General features: G+C 31.6%; 1 long non-coding RNA gene across 3 annotated transcripts; it reads left to right on the top strand.

Moving 5' to 3' along the window:
- Positions 1-9,276: 9,276 nt before the first annotated feature.
- LOC145823223 (uncharacterized) lies at positions 9,277-12,597 on the top strand. Of its 3 annotated transcripts, none has more exons than XR_014365509.1 (4): positions 9,277-9,360; positions 11,241-11,592; positions 11,674-11,824; positions 11,921-12,597. It is a non-coding gene; the product is annotated as an uncharacterized LOC145823223 (long non-coding RNA). The 3 variants fall into 3 exon arrangements; XR_014365510.1 differs by lacking the exon at positions 9,277-9,360 and adding an exon at positions 9,591-9,698; XR_014365508.1 differs by lacking the exon at positions 9,277-9,360 and having other exon boundaries at positions 10,718-11,592.
- The last annotated feature ends 808 nt before the right edge of the window (positions 12,598-13,405 follow it).

Genomic DNA, 13,405 nt, shown 5'->3' with positions numbered 1-13,405 from the left:
TCACCACTAATCTCCTTCGCCATCACCACCACCACCACCACCACCATCATCTCTTATCCACCACCTTCACCACTACTGCCACTCCCTCTCCTCTACCACAAAAAATTAGTTCATGATTTTTAATTACCAAAAAAAAAAATGGGCCGTAGAAAAATATCGATCCACTACAAGAAAATGCACTTTTAGCGACCACTTTGTCTCTCTATCGCTCATCACTCTGTCTCTCTCTCTTTCTCTCCCCTATCTGTCTCTCACTCATTTCTCTCTCTTACCACCCATCTCCTCTACCACCTTCACCACTACTGCAAACACCATTCCACCACCACCATTACTTCTACTGTCGCCACTTCACCTCTACGACTACCATTACTACTACTATCGCCACCACTCCACTACCACCACTACCACTACTGCCATTACTACCACCATTACCTCTCTTTCACCCCTGCCACTCCATTTACACTACCACTACCACAACTTCACCACTAATTTCTTTCGCCATCACCATCACCACCACCACCACCATCATCTCTTATCCACCACCTTCACTACTGCTGCCGCTCCTTTTCCTCTACCACAAAAAATTAGTTCATGATTTTTAGTAATAAAAAAAAATAGGCCGTAGAAAAATATTTTTCATTGACTACAGAAAATTAACTTTTATTTTAGTGGAAAATATTTTTCATTAAAATATATATTACCCCTACTTCTACAAAATAAAAAATAATAATATTTTTTTTCATTAAAATAAAAATGAAACAAATAAATTTTCAATCTTAGTAACTAAAAAAAAAATTAAAAAAAAAATTCATTAACTACAAAAAATATATATATATTAACAAAAAAATAAATTTATTTAATCTGCCGCTCCTTTTTATTTTTATTTTTCATTCTCGCCCCTTTATTTTTTTCCATTCCCGCTCCCCACTTTATTTTTTTTCCATTCTCGCCCCCTCCCAAAAAAAATTCCTAATCTCAAACCCAAACCAACCCAAAATCCCTAAAACCCTCACCTTTCTCTTCACCTTCACCCTTCTCGCTCTCGCTATCTCTCTCTCTCTCTCCGAGTGTACTGCAAAAAGCTTCGAAACCCTTGGAATCTCTCAAATCTCGAATCTCATTCACTCATATCTCTACAAGCTCTGCTCTGTGTGTATTGCTCTCTCGCTGCTCTGTTTCCTCCACCCCTAATCACTCATTTCCCCTGCTCTCGATCTTCTCACCAAACTCCCTGACTCATCGACAATCTCATGGCTGAAGGCAAGCTTGATCTTCTCTCTTCCAAATCGTCCGATAAGTCTTAGGGATTTTGGAATACATGGTTTTAAAACGTCCTTTTAATAGCTATGACTTTGTCTGTTTCACAAATATTGGTGCTCTGTACATGAATATGCAACTTTATGTTATTATGTTATTTCTATACTTCATATATTATTATTCTGAACTGGTAGTTTGGTAGTGAATCAGGGGCAAGCATTAGCGAAGATTAATATTGGAGACGTTTTGGATTCTGGTGGTAATTGTGCAGGTGCTTTAAGTGCATTTGAAGAGGGTTATAGGTAAGAGTCTTCATTCTTGGATCCTATATTCTATTTATTGCATTTGTTTTGGGGAATTTAAAATATTTTTTTATATTTTTGGATGGAGAAATATGCCATGTGCTGGCTACTAGAATTCATTTGTTAATGGACCTTATGATATTCTGAGCATTAATAGAGTTTTTATTTTGTTTTATTTTATTTTTTGTGATATTAAAGAAAGACATTGAAGTCCATCTCAATTGCAAGAGAAGTACGTCCTTGAGATAAATGCACAGTATGCCTTCTTTAATTGTTCACGTTTACTTTGGGGTTTATACTTTGTGAAATCTAGTTCTGTCCAAAGAGAAATGCACAATATGCTTTAAGCATGCATTTTGTATGTAGTTGGGTTCTTATCTGTATGCTTTTGTCTCTATAAAAGATGTCATTTTCTTGTTTTTTTTCTTATTCGCCATTTAACTCATCGTATTATCATACTTTCCTTTTTGGACAAATAGTGATTTGGTTTGGGGCTTCTCTTGTTCATCAAGTGTAATAGATCTGGAACTTTTCATTGCCCTCTGGTCTGTCACTGCACTTTTTTTTTTTTTTCTTTTTTTCTTTATGATTTCTTGAATGGAGAAACCTGATCAGCCTGACTTCCCCCAAGTTCCTAATCATTGACCCATCTCCTTTTTGGTTAATGGGGAATAAAGAAATGAATGAATTTTCTTTTCAAAAAAATATAGAAAATACACCTATCAAAGCAAAGGTGACTAATGAGTCTAGTAGGTGGATGTGACTAACTTGTCTACCTAGCTTCTTGTACTTGAAGAAATTTGCTGGTCTACCCTGTTGATATTGCTCTTTGTGTACCATATTGGAAAAGATCCAGGTAAGAGATGCATTTCCTCAAGTATAAAAAAGTTTAATCTGCTTCATGCGGTATTTTCCCTTATATTCCTTGATCACTCAATATTCAATCAGATCCAGATGTTTTGTTTGGATGTGTAAGTGTCATTATATAGTCTCATGTTTAGTAATTCTTAAACCTTCTCTTTTGTGTTGCACATTAATATACAGAAATTCCGTAATTATATTTTGATTTCTTTTTGGCCACAAATAACTCTCATGTACCTTGCATCGGTGTTTCATCCTTTTTCCCAGCTGGTGCTTTTTTGTGTGTTAGCCAGGTGAAAGGCTTTCTTGACTATAAATAGATTAGTAATAAGGTATTAAGGAACTACTAAAACCACTATTCCCGTTTTTGGGCTATAAGACTCTTAGCTTCCAATGACCTACGCGCATAAGCTTTTTTTACTACAAAAATGATTCCAATGTTCACATGTCCTGAAATGAAGTATTCTCAGCTTTAATGATCAATGGAATATGACCTAAGATAAGATGCAAGACTTGCATGATTAAACATTTTGCAGAAAGAGGAAGTATGGTTATATCATTTTGTTGATTTTTTAGTAGATCACTTTTGCTTGAAGATACCTCATTTAGGTAATTCCTTGTCAAGAAGTCACTGCTCATTTGTTTTTGCTGTGTAATGGAAAAGGATAACTTGCAATCCTTGTATGGTTTTTCCTTTTATTTTTCTCATTGAGAAACTGTGTCAGTGGTCTGTGTATATGCAAGTGTGCTTGCATGCTTTTATAGGTGTTTCACCATATTAAACTTAACATTGATATTAATGGTTACTCCACTATCGTGCTTTATGATTAAATGCATGTTGTTCTGCATGCATATAAAGATTGGATCTTGAGGACAATTGACGAGACTTGGAATTTATTCCATAAAAAATTTACTGCTTTGTGGGACAAACACAAGGATGGCTCTGGTGAGGCTTATCTTCCAGCAATTTATAACAACCCTCAACTTCAGCTGCTTGTAAAACAGAAATTCATGAAAGATTTGTTCCATGACACTCTTGGTTTTGGTGCTGCCAAAATGATAAGGTGAGATAGTGATTTCCTTCTCTGCTTACTAGAATTTATGTACCCTCTTTCTTTATCCCTGCTATTCCTGTGTTTTTTTTTTCTTTTCATTTGCCAAAATTCCTTTGTGATGCACCATTTCCTATTTGCATGGACCAGGTTTTAAAGATTTGTAACAAACCTTGATCATAGGAATGCCAAGAAAATATAAGTTATAATTTTTCATGTGATCATCCATTTTATTTCTATTATTTCATTAACATCTGTTTACTGGTGTTCGTTTTGTTCACTCATACATATGTTTGGTGGACTTGGTTATATTTGCTGAATAAAATTCTTGAAGTGTGTAGAATATCTGCATTTGAAACTTATTTTTGTGACCTTAAGATTACTCATTCACTTCTAAGCACCTCCTTTTATGGACGCAACCTTAATTGTCAAATCGAGATTTGTATCGTGAATCGAAATGACCTTGTACCGAATTGCGAATCGAATCGAATCGAATCGTGAATCGTAAAGGTATAAAATTAACAAATCTATATGACACTAGTATAGATTCTTTACTGTACAGGTATAAAATTAACAAATCTATATGACTTCTTGATATAGATTAGAGGCATATTGGATAAAATTCTACGTAACTCTCTTCTGTATACCATATTGTCACAGATGTGGGCACATGTGCACGTGTTCAAAATGCGCAGACAATCTGGTCCAAGGAAGAGTAAAGTGTCCAATGTGCCTAGCACCTGTAATTGAGAAGATACGTGCCTATTCTATCCAATAATAATAACCAAGAAAATAATATGATATGTGCCTATCCTTATTAGTTGCTCCCCAACTCCATCTAGGCAATATAAATAAATTTTACCTTTTTTTTTTTGATTTGTTTTACAATAAGTACATGTGATTTGCTTAATTTATGACTGGAATACCAAATGACAATAAGTACTTGACAGCATTTGCAATGTACTATAATTGTGTTTTAGTGTTTGATTATCTAAACGTTGATTGATGAAACTGACCTTAAAATCTTACTATACATGTTCTTATTATCATGGGGATTTATGTATTAGCTTTTATCTCTTCATGATTTTGATGGTATTTATTGCTTTGTTTTAGATTTTCTTCAAAAAGATCATAATTTGCAACTGTTATCTATTTATTTGTAGGTCAAAAGGATAAATTTTGCGGAGGGAAAGATCTGATTCTAGAAGGAATTTGTAGCTTGATTTTTGAAATAGGCCCAAAATTGAAATCTTGTTGGAAATTTTTTATTTTTTGTAAGAGCATTTAAATATGCAAGTGTGCTGATTGGTGAATTTCAGATTTTATTTTATTTTTTTTAGGATTGGGGTGAATTTTATAATTTAAATATGCTTTTATGAACATGTACAGTTTAATTGTTCTTTGTAAAATATTGAATTTGATGGTTTTATCAATTTTTATTTTTATTTTTATTTTCTGTTATGATTTTTTTGTGAATGGAATGTAAATAACCAGCTAAGAGCATATTTTATATTAATTAAATTATGAAATTAAGTAAAAAGGTGGCGTTTTTGTTCAAAACGCCACTATAAGTATCAGTGACGTTTATGAAACGCCTTATACCTATAGCGACGGCAGTTTAACGTCGCAAAAAAGCAATTTTTTTGAAATGTAACGCTTTTAGCTACGGTATTTTTGCCGTCTCAAATTCACTTTTAGCGACGGTATTTTTGCCTTCGCAAAAAACCCTTTTAGCGACGGCAATACTGTGCCGTCGCAAAAACTCAGATTTTCATTCATTATTGGCGACAGAGATTTGCCGTCGCAAAAAAGGCATTTTCCCGTCGCAAAAACAAAGGCGACGGCACAACCCTTTTGCAACCCCCTTTGTTGCGACCCCCACTTGCTATCGCAAAAAGCCATTTTACCGTCGCAAAAAATAATTTTTTTTGTAGTGCATATTGTATATAAGCATATAAAATTTAAATTAAATATAAATATTTTGTAATAAATAATTTAATGTTAAATAAAAAAATTAAATGTAAATTAATATTAAGATATCAATAAGATAGACAAAAAATATAAAATATAAAATAAAATTAATTTGATCTGTGCGATGCATGAGTGAGTCTCTTTGTGGGAAAAGACTCATTCAGGCGAATTCGGACTAAACAAATTTGGTAGATGTATAAGTTCTATTTACTTATTTATTTGTATATCAAGATAAATTTTTTTTCAAATATCATAATATTTAAATTATAATTATATATATGAAAAATAAATATTACTCAAATATAGTTCATATAAAATTGGTTATTATAATTGAAATTGAATTTATGTAAAACTTTATATGTAAATGAAAAAGGCATACTGATGTGTCTTTTTTAGAAGAAAAAAAAATAAAACTTTAAAATGTGTTACATAAGAAAAGAAAAACACTATTTACATATATATATATATGATGTGTCTTTTATATATGATTATTTCATTTTAGATCAAAATACTCACTAATATTGATCATAATTTCAAAAATATTACTATCACATCATTTTAAAAGATATTATATAGAAACAATCTATTTTTGTATAATTCTTTTCGTCCATCATTTGTGTTTACCTACTTATGACCATTTTATCAACAAATACATATGAAAAAAGCATATATGTTATACTTTTGGTCCATTTGAAGCAAGAATATATGTTTGGAGTTGGCAACAAATGATCCCATAGAGAAATTTTACTATAATCAATTTGGTTCCTTTATGTTTTTCTTGGAATGTCAGCAACAAAAATCTTGTGAAAGATTGCTATGCCATGCTTTGCTTCCGTAATAATTTATACCCTTTTTCCCATGTTATATCATTGACAACCTTCTTTCTTCTTTCTTCTTTTATTTATTTATTTATTTATTTATTTTAATGGGTTTTAAAACAAAAAAGTGAAAGAAAAAAAAAAAAAAAAGATTTGGTTCCTTGCTTCTATTTCTTTAATCCAGAGTTTATGACGTTAAAGATGGATCAAAAAATCAAAAGCAGGAGTTAAGCATAAGATACATTGTCGTAAATTTTTATGTTCTCATATTTGAATTAACTCTAAATCATAGGATTATATCGCGTAAAGGTCGGACTTAGGGTTGGGTATAGGTGGCTGTAGTCCAGTCCAAAATTTAAAAAATTTATAGAAATTTTTTTTCCCAGTTCAACCCCACTCCAAATAAGGGCCAATAGTTTTTTTTGTTTGTTTTTTAGATAGGCTGCCCAATACTAGCTCAATACTTACTCAAAAAAATAGATAGGCAGCCTAATAGGTTTGTATTTGTTTAAAAAATAAATCTTCCAAAACAATCTCCACATCTTCCAATAGATAGGCAACGGCCCTCTCCATCATCTCCAGCAGCCTACAGCAGCTTCACTTTCCTAACATTTTTGGTAAGTATAATTAATCGATTATTTTATTTCGTTGATTGAGAATAGATTTGATTAACAATAGTTTTGAAATTTTGTTTTTATGCAACAAATATTATATTGCTCTCAGTTTTTTTATGATGCTGCCTTGTTCAATGTTCTATATTGCTCTTAGTTTTTGAACTTTGAAGGAATTTTTTTGGACATATATAAAAATAATGAAAGCTTAAATAAAAATTATTGAGGATGCATATAAAAACTCCAATATTTAAAATTACTGCGAATATACTCTGGTTTAATATTAAATAGAGTTAAATTTTTTTAAAAAAATTTTTAGGTTATAAATAATTGAACCTCCACACTCAAAAAAAGAAAAATCACCTTCTCATTCTATCAATCAAAACAGAAGTCTAGTAGTATAACATCCAATGTTGTTGAAACCTCATTTTCTAATGTGCAACCGCCTTCCATACCTCAAGCAAATAAACCAAGCAAATTTGATTCAATTGTTATTGAAAGGGATCTTGGTTTACGCTTGCAAATTTGTGAATATCTGGTTAATCAATAGAATGAGGTTAGACGAGCTAATGTGAACTTGGGGCCTTATCAACCTAAACTTGAGTATCCTGGGTCCTTATTTGGAAAATAGAATCGCTGATTTCAACATATTTGATTTAAACAATTTTCTTAGTTAGATTATTCTTCTTCAAAGGATAAAACATATTGTTTTTCATGCTTTTTGAAATTTGATCTATATTCTGTAATCGATGAATTCGAATATTTAAAAACTCGTCGAACACAACTTAGTTAGATTGTTTCTAATCAATAAATTTATATATTAATCTAGATTATATTATTAAATTCTCTTTTTTTTTATGTGGTTGTACTTAAAATATATCATATAATTTTACATTAATATTAGCTCACCCAATCAACAAATCCTGAGTTCACCCTTCTATCTCGTGTTTCAAAATTCTCATATCAATTTACAATTTGAAGACAGAAGTTTCTAACCAAGTTCATAGTCTAACAAAAAAGATCAAGTTTGTGCTAGCGAATAGCGACCATGTAAGAAAAATTAATCCATATAATATATAATGTAAGCTTAACTTAAATCCGATTCGGCCTGACTCATGCCCACATATAGGCATCGTTTGGTGTAGCTGTTAAAACAGCTTATAAATTATATCTTAACAGATTATAGATTATGACTTTAATCAGAAGTTGTTAATCTGTTTGATGTAACTGTTGGATTATAGATTTAAATTGCTGAGTAGTGTTTGTTAAATAAGCTGTGAAATAGCTTTTTCAATTAATTTTTATTTTTTGTTTGTCTACATTTCTCATAAAAAATAATAATAATAATCTATAGTCCATTTGAGTCTTTTTTTTATTTTTAAAAAAATAAAAAAATAAAAAAATTTACGAGTATAACCATAAATTAACATGTCCACAGCAGAAGTTGATAATCAGAAGCAAGGGGTGAGCAGCTTCTTAGAATCAACTTTTTTTTGAGTTAAAATAAGCTGTTAGAATCAGAAGCTGTTTGAAATAAGTTTAACCAAACAGTCCAAAATAATTTTTTCAAAGTTAAAAGTCATAAGTTGACTATGAAATGCTGAAACAAACACCCCCATAATTATACCCAATGGTTATGAAACTTTCAAGTGCATCGTAAAAATGATTTTAATAGTTATTTACGTTGTATTTGATTGAGAGATTTAGTGAGAGATTTGGAAAGAGAAAAAAAAATTTAAAATTAAATAAAATTTAAGTATATTTTATTTATATTTCACTTTTTTTTTTTTTTTTTTTTATTAAATCTCTTATTAAATCTCTCAACAAACTACCTCAACTAAATATAATATTATAGACTATACACACCGATGACTTCCTTAATGCTCACCATGATTTTGTAGCATTAGAATTCAAGATTACGGTGAAAATTAAGAGCACTGCTGGAGAGCTCTAATCCAGCAGCTTTAATGCCAGCTTTAATGAGCTGGCATGGAGGAAAAAAAAAAAAAAAAAAAAAAGACACAGTCTATCACTGGACCTTACTGCCAACACACTAGTGATGGATTTAGAGCTCATTTTTTAGAGCTCTAAATCATTTTTGGAAAATTAATTTTGGGAAAAAGATTGAGGCCTCAAATTTTTGGCTCAAATTTGGCTCGAATTTCCCTTTTTTTTTTTTTTTTTTTTTTTTGAGTTGATGCTTTGCTTGTTATTATTATTATTATTTTTATTTATTTTTTTTGTAATGTATTAATCCAGGGAAAAAAAAAATTACATTTGAGGCAATTTCGAGCCTCAATTTGGAGGCCTCAATCACAGCTCTTAATTTTGAGGGTTAAAATTTGTTAATTTAATATGTACGGGTGTTATAATAAAGATGTTAAAATGTATGTTAACAATAAAAGTGTTAAAATTTTTTTTTTTTTGGGTGTCAAGTCATTAAGCTTTTCGGCCTCTCTTGGTTCTTTTCTCTCTTTTTCTCTTCTAGGTATGTGCAGAAGCTCTTTCATGTCCCTCTTTTGTTTCTTCTCTTTCTCCTTTTTGTTTTCTCACATTTTAATTGTAGGAATTTATTTAAATGGAGATTTATGAATAGGTAAAGTTGCAATTTGATTATCAAAAAAAAAAAATTGTAAAAAATAGAGAGTAAAAAATAATTTTATGTAAAATAAAGGACGCTATATGCAATTTATCCTACTTTTATGTGAATTTGTTTGAAATTACTACGCCTAGACAAGCAAAGGGGATATTGAAGTGAGGTCCGCCCAAAGAATCGAAACCCTAAACAATCCATATTCAGAAGTTCGTTAATTCTTCTTCTTCATTGTATGTTCGTGAATGTTTTGTTGAATTTCTTAGTTTATAATCGTTTACCAATTGTTTGATCTTTTGAAATGTATTTGAAACTGTTGATTTGAGATAGTTCGATTGGTTTCACTGTTCAAGTTTCCATTTCTATTCTTCAAGAAATGTAATTACTGATTATGTTGGCCATTTGGGGGCTCACAGAGGTTTTATATCTTAGTACAGATTTTATTTTTCAATGCATCATAGTCGTACCTGTATCTTATTTTTTAACATAAAATACGAATACACTCCTAAAATTTGATTAAAATACGAATCACTTCTGTGATTTTGAAAATTACATTCCACCCACGAAATTTTTAATTTCATAACAAATCATCTCTTTTATTAATAAATCATAAAGTAAATTAATAATTTTTAATGATGTTAGAAATGTATTTTAATTAATAATTTAGGTAATTTTATTATTGTATGAGAGAACAATTATGAATTTTATTTTTTTAGTTAATTCTGTTAAATAAAATTTTTTTGACAATGGGATATTTATAATTTTTCAAATCAAGGGACAATCTGTATTTTAAGCGAACTTCAGAGCTGTATTTGTAATTTATCCTATTTTTTAAGATTTGTCATATCGCCTTATCTGTATCCCGTTTATATGTATCCATGCTTCATAGCTTTACTATTTGGTCTCAAGATTACTCCCAAAAATAGGGGTTTTCCTTGTTTGATCCGAAGCATGTCAGTGTTATCAGTGAGCTAGGGAAGGCTACTTGAATGCTCTCACTTCTTTTTCCGCCTTGTAATAGTTTTCGAGTAAATGCTGGGTGTTGTTTCTCTGTCTGTTCTTTGAAGTTTGTCTGGGTTTTAGACCTGAAAATTTGTTGGGTTGGGTAATTAGTTGATATGAACATGCTAGTCTCTAGTGGAAGAATAGAATAACAAAAACAATCTATATAGTGGTTCTTGATAATTGGGGCAGATCATTGGTTGATGAATTTATGGTTTCTAGCCTGCAATAAAATATATATATATATATATTTTTTTTTTTTTTTTTGGGCGCAGTGCAGCCTAGTGAACACAAGAAGGAATATGTATACTTTAAACTGGTTAAAAACATGCTTGAACCTCAAAGGATGGATTAAGAAGTTTCTTTACTAATCATTAAATATAGTTGGGCAGCACTTGATATATAAAGTTTTGATAATTAGAGCTTTTTTTATTGAACCTTTTTCTGATATGTTTTTAGTTATCAAGCAAAGAAAATAAATTCTTTTGCCGAATGTTAAAACAATACATTGTTTATAGTACAAGGTTCATTATTGAGCATAGGCTATACATTCAAGAGAAGGGCCATCAGTTGGTGCAGTTGTAAAAGTGTGGGCTGTCAAGCATAAGAATGCAGATTTTGAGTTTGAGTGTAGTCACATTGTGCGAATAATTTGAAAGTTTAGGTCTGTATGTAGTCATCTTCCCCTCCCAGCACCCTGCATTTGCAAGAACAGTTTTAGATAATGGGTATTGTGTTGAAGGTTTACTTAATTTGGAATGATAATTTTGCAGTGAAGTATCTGCACCTGGCTCCTTTACGCTTTTGGTTCAATGAATGTTTGCATTTTTTTAACATTACTGATTTTGGAGATTGAGATGGATGAATGGAAAGAAAATGACAGCAGTGGGATTGAATACATTTGAGAGAAGTTGGAGTAAAAAATTTATGGCAAAATATGGTTTTTAGATGTATGGCTGCAACTTGGGTCAAGTCAAACCAACCCAAGCCCCACTTTGGTGTGTTGGGCTAGGTAGGGGTAATGATTTTCAATTGCAACTCGGGGGTCATGGATCCAAAACACGGAAACAACATCTTCTCATGCGGGGTTTGTAAGAGCCATTGGCATGACTAGATGTGATGAATGTATGTAGAGTACTTCTGGTACCTTTCGTTTAAACTTACCTTAAAAACTGTGAGGCTAAGGATCTCATTTCTAATTTACAGGTTGATGACTCTTTCCGAGAAGCAACAGATTCAAAAACCAATTCAGAAGCTGCCTCCAAGAAATCTTGATCATGTTGTGGAAATCATTCAACATAATAAGCCATCAGGAAAATATTCTTCTGATGAGATACATGTTGATCTGGAAAAAGAGGCAAGTGGAAAGCACATTCTTTGTACTGTGAATGAGTATTAGGTTGTCTACCTTCAACTAAACTAATCTTAGTAATTTCTAATGGATCTATTGTAGGATAATGTAACACTTTGGAGATTGCATTACTACGTTGAAGCAGTTGAAAATACAAGAAAGCTCCCAGGATAGCGGAAGCTTAACAAAGCTTCAACCAATTTTAAGCCTTTTCAGCATCACTGTTTACTTATTGGTTCTTCTGAAGGGTGGTAATGCCTATAAATGTCAACTACAAAGTTTTACTAAATTAGCAAATTTGCTTCTGATCAGACCAGTAACAATGACATTTTAGTACCAAGGCTAAAGGAGCATTCTTTTGAAGTACATTAGAATCCCTTCAAGGTGAAATATGACAGTTTTCTTTTATATGATTACGGGGTCTTGTTAGGTTCTGTGCCACGTGGGTATTACTGCCTTTCGATTTTTATTTTATATATATAAATATATATATATATATATATATTTGTATATCTTCTAGTATATAGATGTTCTGACTGTATAGTTTGTAAAGATTGCAACCATGAATTTTGTTGGGGGGGTCATCAACTCCTCAACTGGTGGATAACTTTTGTTGTCGTGACATGGAAACCAACAAGGTTGCAACCATGAGTTTTGGATCTATGTATGGCATGAGGAAGACTTTGTGCAAAGATCATTTAATGTACACGAATCTCTGAAATTTGTTGTTTGACATGTAAATGTTTTTCCTTGAATCCCACTTTACCTGATTGATTCAAGCTAGTTGATGCTGTGAATGCCCAGGAGCAATTTATCTATATTTCTAATGAGATTGGATACTTGTACAAATTGTGTGGTGTTGGCCGCAACCTAATGGCGTTTCTTTATCCTTTGTTACGCGATACCCTTGTATAGGAGGGTATGAGTTTGACCTGTGAGATATATTTTTTCACTTTCTTTGAATAAGATTCATTACCGAATATGAGGTTGTAGCTAGGTTTTGCAATTCTATTGGGTTTTCTTGATCCATGATGAGAACAGAGAAGCCCAGTTAGTTTGTTTTTGAGTTTTTTTTGGTTTGAAGATTGACAAAGTGCACTCTTTCTTCATTGTATAGATTGTGATGGTCTGACTTGGGAGTTCTTGTTTATACACAGACTAGAGCAGTTGAGTTACCTGGTAAATTCATTCTTTATTACTTCGGTTTGTGAGATATATATTTTCAATTTCTTTGAATAAGATTCATTACAGAATATACTTGGTAGACCTCCATTTTGGAGTAGGAGGCACTCAACTTCCTATGTTTGCCTTGAGTTATTGTCAATTTTATTGTACACAACTGGTCCTTTGGTGAGTGAAACTAGAAAGGTTATTTTTTTTTTTTTTTCGTTTTTACTCAGTTTTGTTTGTACACAAGGCCATGTTTGGTTATTACATTTAAGATGCAAAAATTGAAGAGTATTTTAATCACAAATTTTCATTTACCATGCATGCGTGGCTAACATGACATTTTCCATGCAAAATCCTATCTGCTTATTAGTGGAAGAGACTTTGTGTCACCCATAGATTTGCTTTTTAAACATTAGG

This window comes from Camellia sinensis, chromosome 4 (genome assembly GCF_055761805.1).
Source record: "Camellia sinensis isolate YWXY chromosome 4, ASM5576180v1, whole genome shotgun sequence".
Taxonomy (NCBI): domain Eukaryota; kingdom Viridiplantae; phylum Streptophyta; class Magnoliopsida; order Ericales; family Theaceae; genus Camellia; species Camellia sinensis.
The sequence above is the reverse complement of the archived record's forward strand: the minus strand, read 5'-3'. Positions and strand labels throughout refer to the sequence as shown.